Source organism: Aulonocara stuartgranti (genome assembly GCF_965226115.1).
Source record: "Aulonocara stuartgranti genome assembly, chromosome: 7".
NCBI classification, from domain to species: domain Eukaryota; kingdom Metazoa; phylum Chordata; class Actinopteri; order Cichliformes; family Cichlidae; genus Aulonocara; species Aulonocara stuartgranti.
Window position 1 is genome coordinate 63,806,845 of NC_138945.1, and position 12,703 is coordinate 63,819,547.

The window sequence follows — 12,703 nt, forward strand, 5'->3', positions numbered from 1 at the left end:
TACCGTCAAGCCTCTCAGCATGACGGGCAAATCTGTCAGATCCACCTGCCTCTCTCCTGTCCTATATGATGATTTACTATCTCTGCTCCCAGAGGCAGATATTTTTTTCGCTTTCTTGTTGGAGTCTTGACCCCCCTCGTGGACCTTTCCAGGTCCCCCGGCTGAGGCACCGTGTTATTTACTGCCCAGAGAGCTCTGTGTGCAGAGAATCGGTATAGCATGGCTGGTTCAGCAAGGGAGCAACTTGCTGCTTGCTCGCTCACTCTCACACATATTCACAGATTCACACAAACGGTCACATGACCATCCTAGCGGGAATAAGATGTTTACCGCAGTATAATGACTACACATTGAGTGTCTGTCCATGCGTCTCAAGCCTACAAACAGACACAGATTGTTCATTACCTCAGCAACAGTAACCTGCCACTGGTGTCAAATAGCGACAGGAAATAAGACGCTATTGGTTTGACAATGTCACAAGAAGTTTATCCTGATAAGACATGAAAACATTGACTCAGATGAACTTTATAGCCAGCTGGGCTTACTTGGGAACATATCCTAAGGTGGACCAAGTCTGCATGGTTCTGAGAGTAGATGGCTTTAGGTAACCTCTGACCTGAACATGTTAGATGAATGAAGGGAGATTGTGGCTATTTGTGTCACTCGGTGACCTCGAATTATTTCAACAGCTTCCCCTGAAAGGGATAACTGAGGACAAAAGTAAGCACAATTCAGAAAAGTTGGCATAAAAAACAAAAAAGCCTCACTGCCTCAGGGAAATGCCTCTCCAACTTCAAGGATCAAAAGACTTCAACACTTGTTTATAATCAGTCCACAAATTTCTGTACAGCTTTACAACTCACACATAAAAAGTAAAAAGCCAGGTGCTCTTGAAAAGAGAGGTTTCTAAAAAATCTCAAAACAGAGCCACAGTGAAATTCCTTTTTTAAATCCTCCCTTCCTCTCAGTAATTATAACCTCTCTGCTGAAACTACAGGTCTGCTGTGTTTGTCTTTGCCTCTTCAGATAAAACAGGCGAAGAAAAGGCCTGTGTGTGTGTGTGTGTGTGTGTGTGTGTGTGTGTGTGTGTGTGTGTGTGTGTGTGTGTGTGTGTGTGTGTGTGTGTGTGTGTGTGTGTGTGTGTGTGTGTGGGCTGGATGCCAGTCTCTCACTGGTTCTTCTAGCAAAGTACATACTATCCTACCCGATACAGCAAGAACACTAAAGAAAGGAGACACTGAAACAGAGCCGTCCCAATTTTTTCTTTTTTTTTAAATAAACACACCATCGAGAAAATTTCATAAGTGAGAACTTGTAAGACTCTACAGCATCCTACAAGACTGTGTTCTCCTTTATGAAATCCTGTGGGAAAACGTCTGCCATAGTAAACTCGGTGAGGATGATTTATTTAGAGGAGTACAAATGATTTGATAAATTGAAAACTGGGTTGACTTTGGATTGGAAAGAGGGGTGTGAGGGAGGATAAGGGAGCAAGATGTGAGGGATGTGATGCAAGAAGTACTGGATCAATCTTTTATCACTGCAGTGTGCTTTCATCCCTAATGGATCCGACATGAGCAAGGCACAGCATTACCTTCCGTCACATTGCACAGGCAGGGGGAAGGACGCACGGAAAAGTACAGGAGAGAGCAAGTGAGGTAAGCACAGCAACACACGAGAAAGAAAGACAGTTTTATCGGAAAAGACGAAAAAGTGGCTCAAACCACCCGCCTGAAAATAATCACAGCCTCATACATGCAAAAATATTATTTCACCAACATGTGGCCGTAGAGTTTCCAATTACATCTGCACCTGAGTGCATCGGCAGGAGTACGGAAATGCTACTGATAAGGACTGTGAGAAATTCAGACGCTTCACAGCATGAAGGATGACTTCGAAAGTTCCCATCAAGAATCCCAAGAGATATCTTGCTGTGCATGGGCAGGCTTGCCTTCCTTGCCATGTGAGCTGAGTGACAGACAGACACACTGACAGAGACGGAGAGAGACAGACGGACTATTCTAGAAGAGGAGTCCATCTGTGTATTCAAGCAGGAAAAGAGCATTAAAAATAACACTGCAGAGAACAAGGCACAACCACTCTCACAGGACACTCTACTGTCTCAATGCTAAAAAGGCTCATTCATGTGACAGAAAATAAGAAATATCTAAGCACTTGATGGAGACTTGAAGGGTAGCAGAGAGAAAATAAGGCTGAGAATAAAAGTTGAACGTTTTATGATGCATTCCTAGGAATAGGGAGTATACCGCCTTTTAAATCACATTATCTCATTTGAAAATATTTCAAAGGATGAGATAATACCATTTATATAGTTCATAACAGAGTTCCTACCACCGGGCCATGCAGCAGTGAAAGTTTTAAACATTAGCACTAATATTTTCTTAAACCTGCCGCTCAGCCGGCTTTACCTTGGTGATGATAAACTGGATACTCTTCCCTTTGGCTATTGTTGCATATTAATAAAAAATTGCTGCAAAAATATAGCCGTTGAAGTTGAAAACATCGAGGCAAGTGCTACGACTTAATATGGTTTCAAACCTTCAGCAGATATGCCTTCACATATGTTCATAGTACAATAGAGTTATTTATTCATAGTTTTACGTAAACAGAAGCCACAGTTTGGTGCCAAAACTTTCTTTTGTATCTGCAACCAAAGCCCTGCTCCACTTGCTCACAACTTCTTTTTATTGTTGGGAACTTAGCAACTTTGTACCTCCTGCAGTGACATTAAAAAATGACATAAATAAATGCACCTGGCAACAATTCGAATGATGTTTTGAACCAACATTGATCGTTTCCTTTATAATCGCTTGATTTTTTTGCACCAGACAAATGAGCTGTGCATGTCCACCAACTTCCTCTTTTTTAATGGGACATCTTACATTTTCCTGTACACACAACCAAAGTCATAATGCAGCTCTACTTTCAAACTATTTGTATGCGTTATTTTTAAGTGATATCGCATATATAGAAGCACAATTTTAGCCATGAAGAGCAGCTGCTTGGAAATGGCTTTGAAGTGACTGCAGTAATCTAATCTGATTTAATATAATAACATAATAACGCAGTCTTAATGGGCTGCATTTCAGTCACTATTACTTAACAGGAAAATAAAATAAAATCATGTATGTGAGACAAACTTTTCCTGGAAATTTAGGTGGAAAAAAAGAAAATGTTTTTATAGCAGCTGTGAAAGGGCAGACACTAGGCCGAGGCAAATATGATGCGATTACATCATGGATATGCTAAGTGGCACATGGCATTATTCAAGCAGGCTTTAGTCACTTTCTACTGACAGCTGGAAACACTTGAGCAACATAAAGGGATCTTATTTTAACCACAATATGTTTAATTAAAAGTGCCTTTCACGTTTCACATGTGGCTTTTTCTTATGACTATAATAGCCACTCTGTTTTCTAGTACATTAAATCGTCATACTTCTGTTCCCTTCAAAGATCTCAAGCAAATATGGTCCACTACATTTACTTAGGATAATAAATTTACTGTCCTTGATAACTCTGAGCAAACATCAGGTGGGACTGATCATTTGGGTTACACACTGTAGTATAACAACTGCTAACGATTACATAACCTAAAACTAAATAATTAGAACCAAGCGCTTGGGTCAAAGTCCATATGGCTCCCTTCCCTTAACCATCTATTATTCTGACACTATCTTTCTGGAAACAAGTCAACTTTGTGAAACATACTAACAGAGATAACACACGAGGTGTAACTGTTTGACTCCCACAACCTGGAAAAAAAAAAATTCCCTCCTGGAGAGAGGGATTTAAAACCAGCAGCCCTGATTGGACAACAAATACAGCCTGCTAATGAGCTTCACTGTCTAACACAAACCATGCTGAGAATCTGTAACTAAGATGCTAGCCATGCATAATGATGAGTCAACGTTTATATAGGCTCACTTCCACTGGATTTGGTGCATTAGATTTGCACAGTGTTTGAGATGTATAGCACGGAACGTGCAGTAAGTGAGCTGAACTCTGCCCGTGACTTTCATAAATTAATCTTTAATCCTGGGGTAGTAAAAAGAGCAGCCTGTGATACATTACACTATTTGCACAGGCAGGCTGGCTTTGTGACTGACACAAAAAGTTATTTATTTATTTTTTTTAAAGAAAAAAGGGGGGGAAGGGGCATAATTGCACAAGTGCACAGTCAATGAGGTTTCCTCCAAACAGGTTTGGGTCCTTTTGTCTCAGGCAAGAATACTTGGGTGACGGGTCTAGTGTCAACAGGTACATGTAAAGACACAGTTCATCACTCTACAGACATAACACAAGAGTCTCTTCATTATTATGCCATTCAAACAACAATACAAACAGAAACTCGCCATTTATAATAAAAACTAACAGTATTTATAGTAGTAATAATAACAGGTTTTTACGTGCATGCTGGAACATACGGCAAAGCCGGCTGTATTCAGAGAAACTTCCTGACACCGTGATTCAAGCAGTCAAGGACACGTTCAAACAATCACCAAAAGAAGCCCGTACACTTACCGAGTAAAAGAGAAGCCTTTCCGCCTCTTCAGTGATTTAAATTTCTTTTCCTCAATCAGTTTTTTTTATTCTTTCTGTCCCTGTGCCTCAATCGGGGAAATCCTTTACTTCTGACAGGGCAGCAGAGCTGGTTGAGCGGCTGGTGCGTTACGCAGCTTAGCAAGTGTCTGTGTGAGCAGTGCGTGAGCCGAGAGGAGGTGAGAGGCAGTCCTATGTGGTCACGAAGAGATTTAAAGGATGTCGCGACTTCTCCTCCGCACTGTCCCGCTGCCTTTTCGTCGCTGGCTGCTTGAGGAATGTGCTTCAACCAGGAGCCCTCGCCACAGCCGAGATCTGAGAGGTGCCAGAGTTCTCTCTCCCTCTGTCATTCTACACTCCTCCTCCTCGCCGTCTCTCTCACCCACACAGAAACACACCCTCCCCGCCAGTCCATTCTCTCTCTCACTCTTTTTCTCCCCACCCTTTCTTGCTGTGCTGACAGATCAGATCACCTCCCCCCTTTTTCAGGTAGTTGAAAGAGTGTTTTGTGTGTTGCCGTACTCTATCAGCATCAATTTTTGCAGTTCTTCTGTTTGCAATCTGTATTTCTGAACGACACAAAGGACTACTTAGAGGAGAATTTAAAAATTAAGAGCAGTATAAACTCCCTGCTGTTAGCACAATCGGTAGCTCGAGGCATTAGACATACACGCAGTGGCCTCTGGTTACAGCTGATTACACAAATGAGTCTGTCAGGTGATTTTCTCTTCCTTTTCCTGGAATGAGGTCATAGTCCGACAGACCAGGTGGAACTGGACAACGTGTGTGTGTGTTTGTGTGTATGCGTGCATGTGTTTGAGTCAGGCAACGCCCTGTGGGAAAATGAGAGAAAGAAGCAACTTAAATCTAATGACTACTGTCCAGAAAGCAACACAGTCACATTATAAGAGAAACTCATTACTTTACAAAAGTAGGATAGAAACTATTTAACATTTTAAAATAATGTAACAATCTTGAGTTGTGCTCCTACCTCCATAACCTTCTCTCACAAACACACACAGAGCTGAGACATGCATGACCAATGGGCTAGGCAGAATGTGTGGGAGCCCCCAGCATGAGCCATACCCCACTCTCTTGACATTATCCTCATCTTTATCCGTACGTCTCCCTCAATCTTAACCGTAAACTATTTTTTTAGTGTCTTATTTCTCCCTCACTATCTTCCCTACAGAAGAAACTAGAAAATGGCCACTTAGACGTTATGTAAAAGCAAGCAAACATCTCGAGTTTAAAAGGAGGACTAACTGAGGCCCAGATAATGAAGCAAAAGAGCTAATATATTAGCACCGAGACTATAACAGCCTATATGATGCTAAATAAAGCACACATTAAAAACTGATTGTTACCAGTTTTTATAGCAACATAAAACAACACCCTTCATACTGTCACGGCTTAAAATGAACACGTTCATGGGTTTTGAAAAAAATAAAATAAAACTTTTATGGCTCTTTTCAGTATGAAGCGATCCCCGCTCTCTGTCTGGCACCCCTCCACTGTGCCTCGCACATGAAAAACAAAGTGCAGCCGCGGAAGTAATAAGTTCATGTCTAACACATACACCTGCATACCATTTAACCACAGTGGTAGTTTTCTTATGTGAACTACTGACAACCTCATTATAAATTTGAGACACAGGTTCAGCTCAAAAGCACATGTTATATCTTTTCCTTTGACTTTTCATAATAATACATTTTCAAAATGCATAAAAAGAAGAATTTCAATGAATCTACATATCGCCCTGAGGCTTTTCTGATACCAATCGATCGCGCCACCAATTTGTACCCATGGACATTTTACAGCTCCAGGTGGCATGTCATATATTTTCCTCCAACTTTTCACCTAGAGGCAACATGTAATCTCAAGATTACAGATTTGCATGTTAACCAGATAATTATTTTTTTTTTTAAATGTAGCAGTTGATACACTCTTTTACATGAACAGAAAACATACGCAAATATTTCTGATGAGAATCCCAAAAATTTGCTTGTATTAATAAGACTGAGACCAAATACTCAGCAGCATATCTTACAGGAACACCTGCTGTTACCAGAAGTTCTTTAAACTATAAAGTGGTGCAAATATATATACACCAATACTGACATAAGTGACATTTAGCATTCTCAATTAATACATCAGTTCTTATTTAGTTACACCTCTTTTTAGTTAATTTATAATCAATGTGTTTTGTGGCATTAATTAAGTAAAAACTAACCAAGTCCAAGGGAATAAAAAGGCCAATTTCACAATTTTCCTTTAGTGTCACAAAATATCAGAGCAATTTTTTTACTTCCCCTCTACTTTAATCCTTTGTAGTTTTGGAACTCTGATGCAAAGATGCAGCAGCAGACGATCAACAAAACCTTTGTCATCCTTTTCTTTACTTTGCCTCCATCTGACAACAAACTGTATTCCAACCAAACTAATGAGGACACGCAGTCACAGTGCCTAATAACCAGCGTGCACATTGTATAAAGCAGATGTTCCAAAAATAGATGTTGGGGATTAATTGCATTAATTTGATGAATTAAATCATGCAAAAAACAAAAGATCCCTGCGAAGAATTCTGTAGCTTTTAGCCAGGCTGACTCAGAGGCTCACGGAGGGTCAGTTCCCATCAGTGTAAAGTGTTTCACTGTTCTGTCTATACAGCAAAGCTTTTGACACATCTAAGAGCTATGATGTCTGACAAAATTTAAACCCCTCTTGAATAAAATAGGGGAACAACCTCCTGAGGTGGTGCTTAGGTCCAAAAGGCCACAGTTAAAAAAGTAACCACACTTGTTGGGTCCTGATGGGCTATTACTTGTAAATGGATCATCTGCTCGTCCGTCCACAGACCCACATCCACTTAATTTAAGACAGAGGGCATTGTGATGTAAAGGATAATCAGTCCAAAGCCTCCCAGACTTTGCTGACACCTTCCAGGCATTCCTCAGGGTACCTCCCACTGCTGTGCCCCACCCCACACCCCCTTGTCAAGCTCTACATATCATCCCTTTTTTCCTGTGACTCAAACATTCCTGCAACCCCCTCCCCTTCTCAATTTCCAGCTCCGCCTCTGCATTCAGCAAAGACGCTAAAGAAAACAAAGATGAGGCCAAAACAGCTTTAAAACCTGCACTTTTCGAGGCAAGTCTTTCAAGTAGTTCTTTATCATTTATCTGCATTCAAAAAAAAAAAAAAAAGTAAAAATGTCACACAGCGGTTTCGAAACACCAGCTATAAACTAAGGCAATACTTCAACGACCAAGTGGTTGTAAGTCTGTCTAAAGATGACCCATCCATAACTCGACTCAGGAGAGGCAAGAAGATGGCTCTGAGAGTGAAAAATAGACTGGCTGTGTCTGGCAGCAGTTCAACTTGGGAGCAAAGAGAGGGGAATGCATGCTGACACTGTCTTTGTTGGCTATTATTCAACAACAATGAATAGCATGAAGTTGCTCCTAAGGCTCATCCATTTCCATCTCCCCTGTTGAAACCACCACCATTTTCTTCCCTCAGTTAATTCAACCCTTCACTAAAAGCACTCTCCAACAAGTAGTCAACGGGTTGGCTAAGACTAAAACCTGGACAACGAATGGAATGATACACTTCTATTTTCAGAACGCCAAACAAGCTTTAAAAAAAATAAAAATAAATCCTGAACTTTTGTTGACATCAGTTTTCATTCTCAAGCAACACAAGGTAGTAATGCTCTGTTTTTCCCAAACATGGCTAAGTATAGGGTTGCTGTCTCATTATGGTCAGGCCAATGTTGGTGCTCCCATATTGCAGCTATGTCTTGTGTATCATTATGACAGACAACATGGTTTTGCCAGTGAAGGTAATTGCCCTGTTGAGATGTAAATATAGCACATCCCACATCAAGAACAGACAAAGACTTTTGTTTTCTTCCCAGAAACTTGGATCACAAGATGATTTGTGGTTTGAAAGCAAATACATGTCACCGCATTATCGCCTGACAAATAACAACGGGTGATTCGACAATCTGCCGCCAAGGTGAATCTGAACACAAAGGGATGACAAGTGAGCACAAAAGGAAAATGACAGCAAGACACGGTCAACTGGATCAGCTGATACACTCCAGGTAAACAAACTTTGAATTCTTCTAAACAGGATAGAAAAGACAGAAAAATATACAGAAAGCCACCTCGCTCTCTGATCACTCTTTTTAAGACCGCTTCAATGAAGCAAAAGAGATTCTCAGTTGGCTTTCACAGCTTCCAAGTTGTCAGGACTTTGGCTACACTCTGGCACTTTCTCCATCATCTCTTTTTCTGCTTCTTTATTCAGAACCAGTCTAGACTGGCTCAGGACAAAGTTACCACCATTCAAAAACATTGCTGCGTCACACATTGCATCACGTTGCATTTTGAGCAGCTGAATGAAAAGCTATTTTGAGAGATGAAATACATTTTTGGACAGCGATCACACGCTGCAGTGTGTTTATCTTCAGTGTCTTCGTGTTGGAAGCAGCAAACTAGTACTTCAAAATATCTCGACTGCTTAAAAATCACGCTTTCTGGTAAGACACTGTCTCTGGAGAAAAAGCTGTGCCATTAGTGTCACACTGTGTTGCCCCATGCTGTTCCTATCAGTAAATGGATACTACAACCAGCCTCAATGCTACAGGGAGAGAGAGCTGTGACACACAAAGTTGGATAGACTGTTTGTACCAGATGTAGCAGCTGTTTCCAATTTTTCCTTTCTCTCTCCCATACAAGAAAAGGAAGTGATAGGAGGGGAAAAAAGACAAAAATCAACAAGTCATTATAAAGTGATTATAAAGGGCTTCATCTGAATTTTATAGTCCGTTTATGAATACGAATGCATCATATTATATGCAAAAGCATGGGGTGAAGATATGGAAACTGCAACCTCAGCAGGTGACTTGATATCAGCTTGTGCTGAAAGGGAATTGTGAATAAACACCTCAGATTAACACACTTTAGTTGCCTCATGAGAACATGTGACTCTTGCCACATTAAATCACTATAATAAAAACACACCAGACATATTCTTGTTGCTATTTGTTACTATTGTTTCACATTTTTCTTTTTTCGGTTTAAGGGAGCTCATTTTTGTGTCATATTTTAACATTCCGAGCTACTTGGTTTTGTGACAGTGAATTATTATTTCTTTTTATTTAGCTGCAAGGATATGAATAATATAGAAACATTTTATTGTTCTTTTTGCTGTTTATTTGTTACGCCCTTTAAAAGTTCAATAAAGGCATTATTAACCTCCTAAGACCCAAACTCTTCCAAGACATGCATTTTTAATTTCTCTTTGATATTTGGGCATATTGGGGCCCAATGAATGTAAAAACAAAGAATTACCAGATTTTTTTTTTTAACCTTATTTTTGTTTTTAAGAAAAATAAGAGCCACATATGAGGATATTCGTTTAAAATTTTGATAGAACAGTAGCAGTATAATGTCCTCGTAAGTGGATATCAGGCCCTTGTAGAGCAAAATTGAGTATTTTAGTCTAAATAACCCAAAATGTGATGTCCACATATGTGGACGCCAGGTCCTAGGAGGTTGAAAAATACTTGTAATGATCAAGACAATCCTGTGAGGGCCTGTTTGTCTCAGCCTCAGGGCCTGACTAACCCAAAGACTTCTTTAGAAAAAGGGAGGACCAAACCCATGAATTACAATCCTAGCTAATGTGCGATTACAGAGCGAGAATACAAAGAAAGAGAAATTAGTGCAAGATTAAGGTGTTGTCTTCTACAGGTAGTAATCACTAGATTGTGATACAAAATTATCACAAAACCTCACTCATAATACAAAGTTACTGTGATTTTTTTTTTTCAACATTTTTCAATATGCTGAGTAAAGCATTAACATATGTTGTGATTTATCATGCATGCAAATTATGTCCTTTGTTAGTATGTTTCACTCAATAACAAAGAGGTAGAGCCAGAGGTAGCTTTATCACGCCAAGTGTGTCGAGCAAGCCCAACAAAGTGAAGAAGTGGATGGACAGGAAATCCAGGTTACAGAGAGGGGAGTTATCAGATGGGTGCAGGTTAGGGGTCGGGTCAAATGTGAACAAAAGCTTTGTAAACCTCACACAGTGTGAGGCAGAAGCCACACTGAACACTCACAGACACCCAGCCTGTTCGTCTACACCTTTGTCTCCAGTCTTCAGTTTGTTGATTTACATTATTTCTTACAACTGTTTGTTGAGTCCAAATCCTTTTCCATTTGTCCTCCATATGGTCTCAGATGTCACACTCCATTTTCTAACCACTTATTCTTAACATTGTTTACAATACTGGCCTTTGCTGTGAAAGGACTATCCAAGCACCTGCGGGAACAGCAGCGTTTAAAAGCTTTCACCGCAGCAGGCCTGTCATCTCTTTCCTTCTGTGGCTTGGCTGAATCAAAGGAAAGCTGTAGCTGTACTATAGAAAGTCTTTTGTAGTAAAATAAAAATAAGCATTATAAGCAAATACTCAAACACCCCCAAAAAACTGAGGCGCATAGAGAGACAAAGAAGTGATAACACTAATGCAAAATGAATCTCTAATCATACCATTTTAACGATAGACATTTTAGTTTGAAGGACAGAATGAATGCAAAACTGATTCACCGAAAATTCAAGCAGAGACACTTAAAGATCTGTTGAATTTTAACGAAGCTGATGAGACTCGCCATCACCGTCTTTATTCGGCTTGTAGAGCATTTGAGTGTGCTGGAGTGGGCATATGCGTGAGACTGAATTAATGACGTGTGTGTTGGTGTATATGCCAGATTACTAATCAGTGCTTAGACAAAGGCCGTATGTGTGCAAGTCTGTGCATCTCTCTCACATATTGCCCTCCACGTCTGCATAAAACCTCTATCAGCAGGAATGTCAGGATTGTCGGGTCAGCAGTGGTGACATCATGGCAGCCAGTCAGAGGCAACAACAAGGCCTCGGCACCAGTTTCCTCTTGGTTGCATCAGCAATGCAATACCAGACTGCGGATCAATGACACCCACTCCAGCCCTGTTTCCCGCTTACTGAGTCTACAAACGATTAATGCAGACAAGAAACGGATATACTTAAAAAAAAAACATTAAATTAAAATCTTCATGAACTGACTGTGCAGAGTTAAACCTCAGTCAGTAACAACAGGCTTGAAATGCTTTAAGCCCTAAATTTGGCCCCAATGTAAGCTGGCAAAAAAAGAAAGAAAAAAAGAAAAAAAAAAGCACAGATAAATGGCTTTATACAAAACATGAACGCAGATGAGACTCAAATCTTCATTAGTTTTAAGAGATTTTAAAGTCAGGAGTGAAGAAAATATATCTGCAAAGGCTCCTTTTCTTAGAATTAACACTGATAAACCTAAGAAACCAACATATATAACAACATTGTTCCCACTACACCGTCACTTCTAGAATGGACAAAGTCGTCTTTCATATTTCCCCGTGTCAGCAATCAAGGTCCTAGTGTGTGTTTGTATATGGGAGTGCAAGTGTATGTGTATTTGTATGTGCAAAGTGTCCTTCGGGTCATAAGATAAAGTACACCTGAGGCAGGGGCAGGGAGCCACTTTGCAGTGTTACCACAGTAACCAAACACAGAAGCAACCACCTGGTTGGTAGAGCCTAAGAAATGAAGCTCAAGGGGAACCACTTCAGGACAGCAACCAATGTTTAAAATCCTCTCAAATTGGCCTCATTCCCAAACACAGGCCTTATTGTGTCCGTGCCACGATGAGTGGAGCACAGATCACAGACAGCTGTTGAATCTTTCATGGAAATTCAAGAATAACCGAGGTTATTGTTCAGCTCTCATTACAACATAGAAATAAGTTAGGCCAATAATGTTCATATAATCTCCACACAGTTTAGGGCACAGTATATTCTGTGAGACATTTAAAAACCCATGCCAGCCATGACTGTTTTAGTTCTCTGCTTCATCATAACCAAGGACCTACTACCATGCTTTGAGCCTGAAAGCACTATGGCAGTTGTACTTACTTATATAGCAAAATTCATTGTACTTAGGCTACGTCCACACGTACCCGGGTATTTTTGAAAACTGAGCTTTTTCTATGCATTTGCACCTTTCATCCACACATAAACGGCGTCACTGAAAACGGAGATTTTTAAAAACGC

At 40.3% G+C, this 12,703-nt stretch overlaps 1 protein-coding gene across 4 annotated transcripts in view; it reads right to left on the reverse strand.

The window, feature by feature from the left end:
• rassf7a (Ras association domain family member 7a) overlaps positions 1-12,703 on the reverse strand; it is a 39,125-nt gene that overhangs the window by 16,724 nt on the left and 9,698 nt on the right. The window contains exon 1 of one of the 4 annotated variants that reach the window (XM_082541400.1): positions 4,545-4,962. The exons of the other annotated variants lie outside the window; for them this stretch is intronic. The gene's annotated coding sequence lies outside the window, so the exon portion shown is untranslated. Of the gene's footprint in view, positions 1-4,544; positions 4,963-12,703 lie in introns of those variants that run through there. 4 annotated transcript variants of the gene reach the window in all.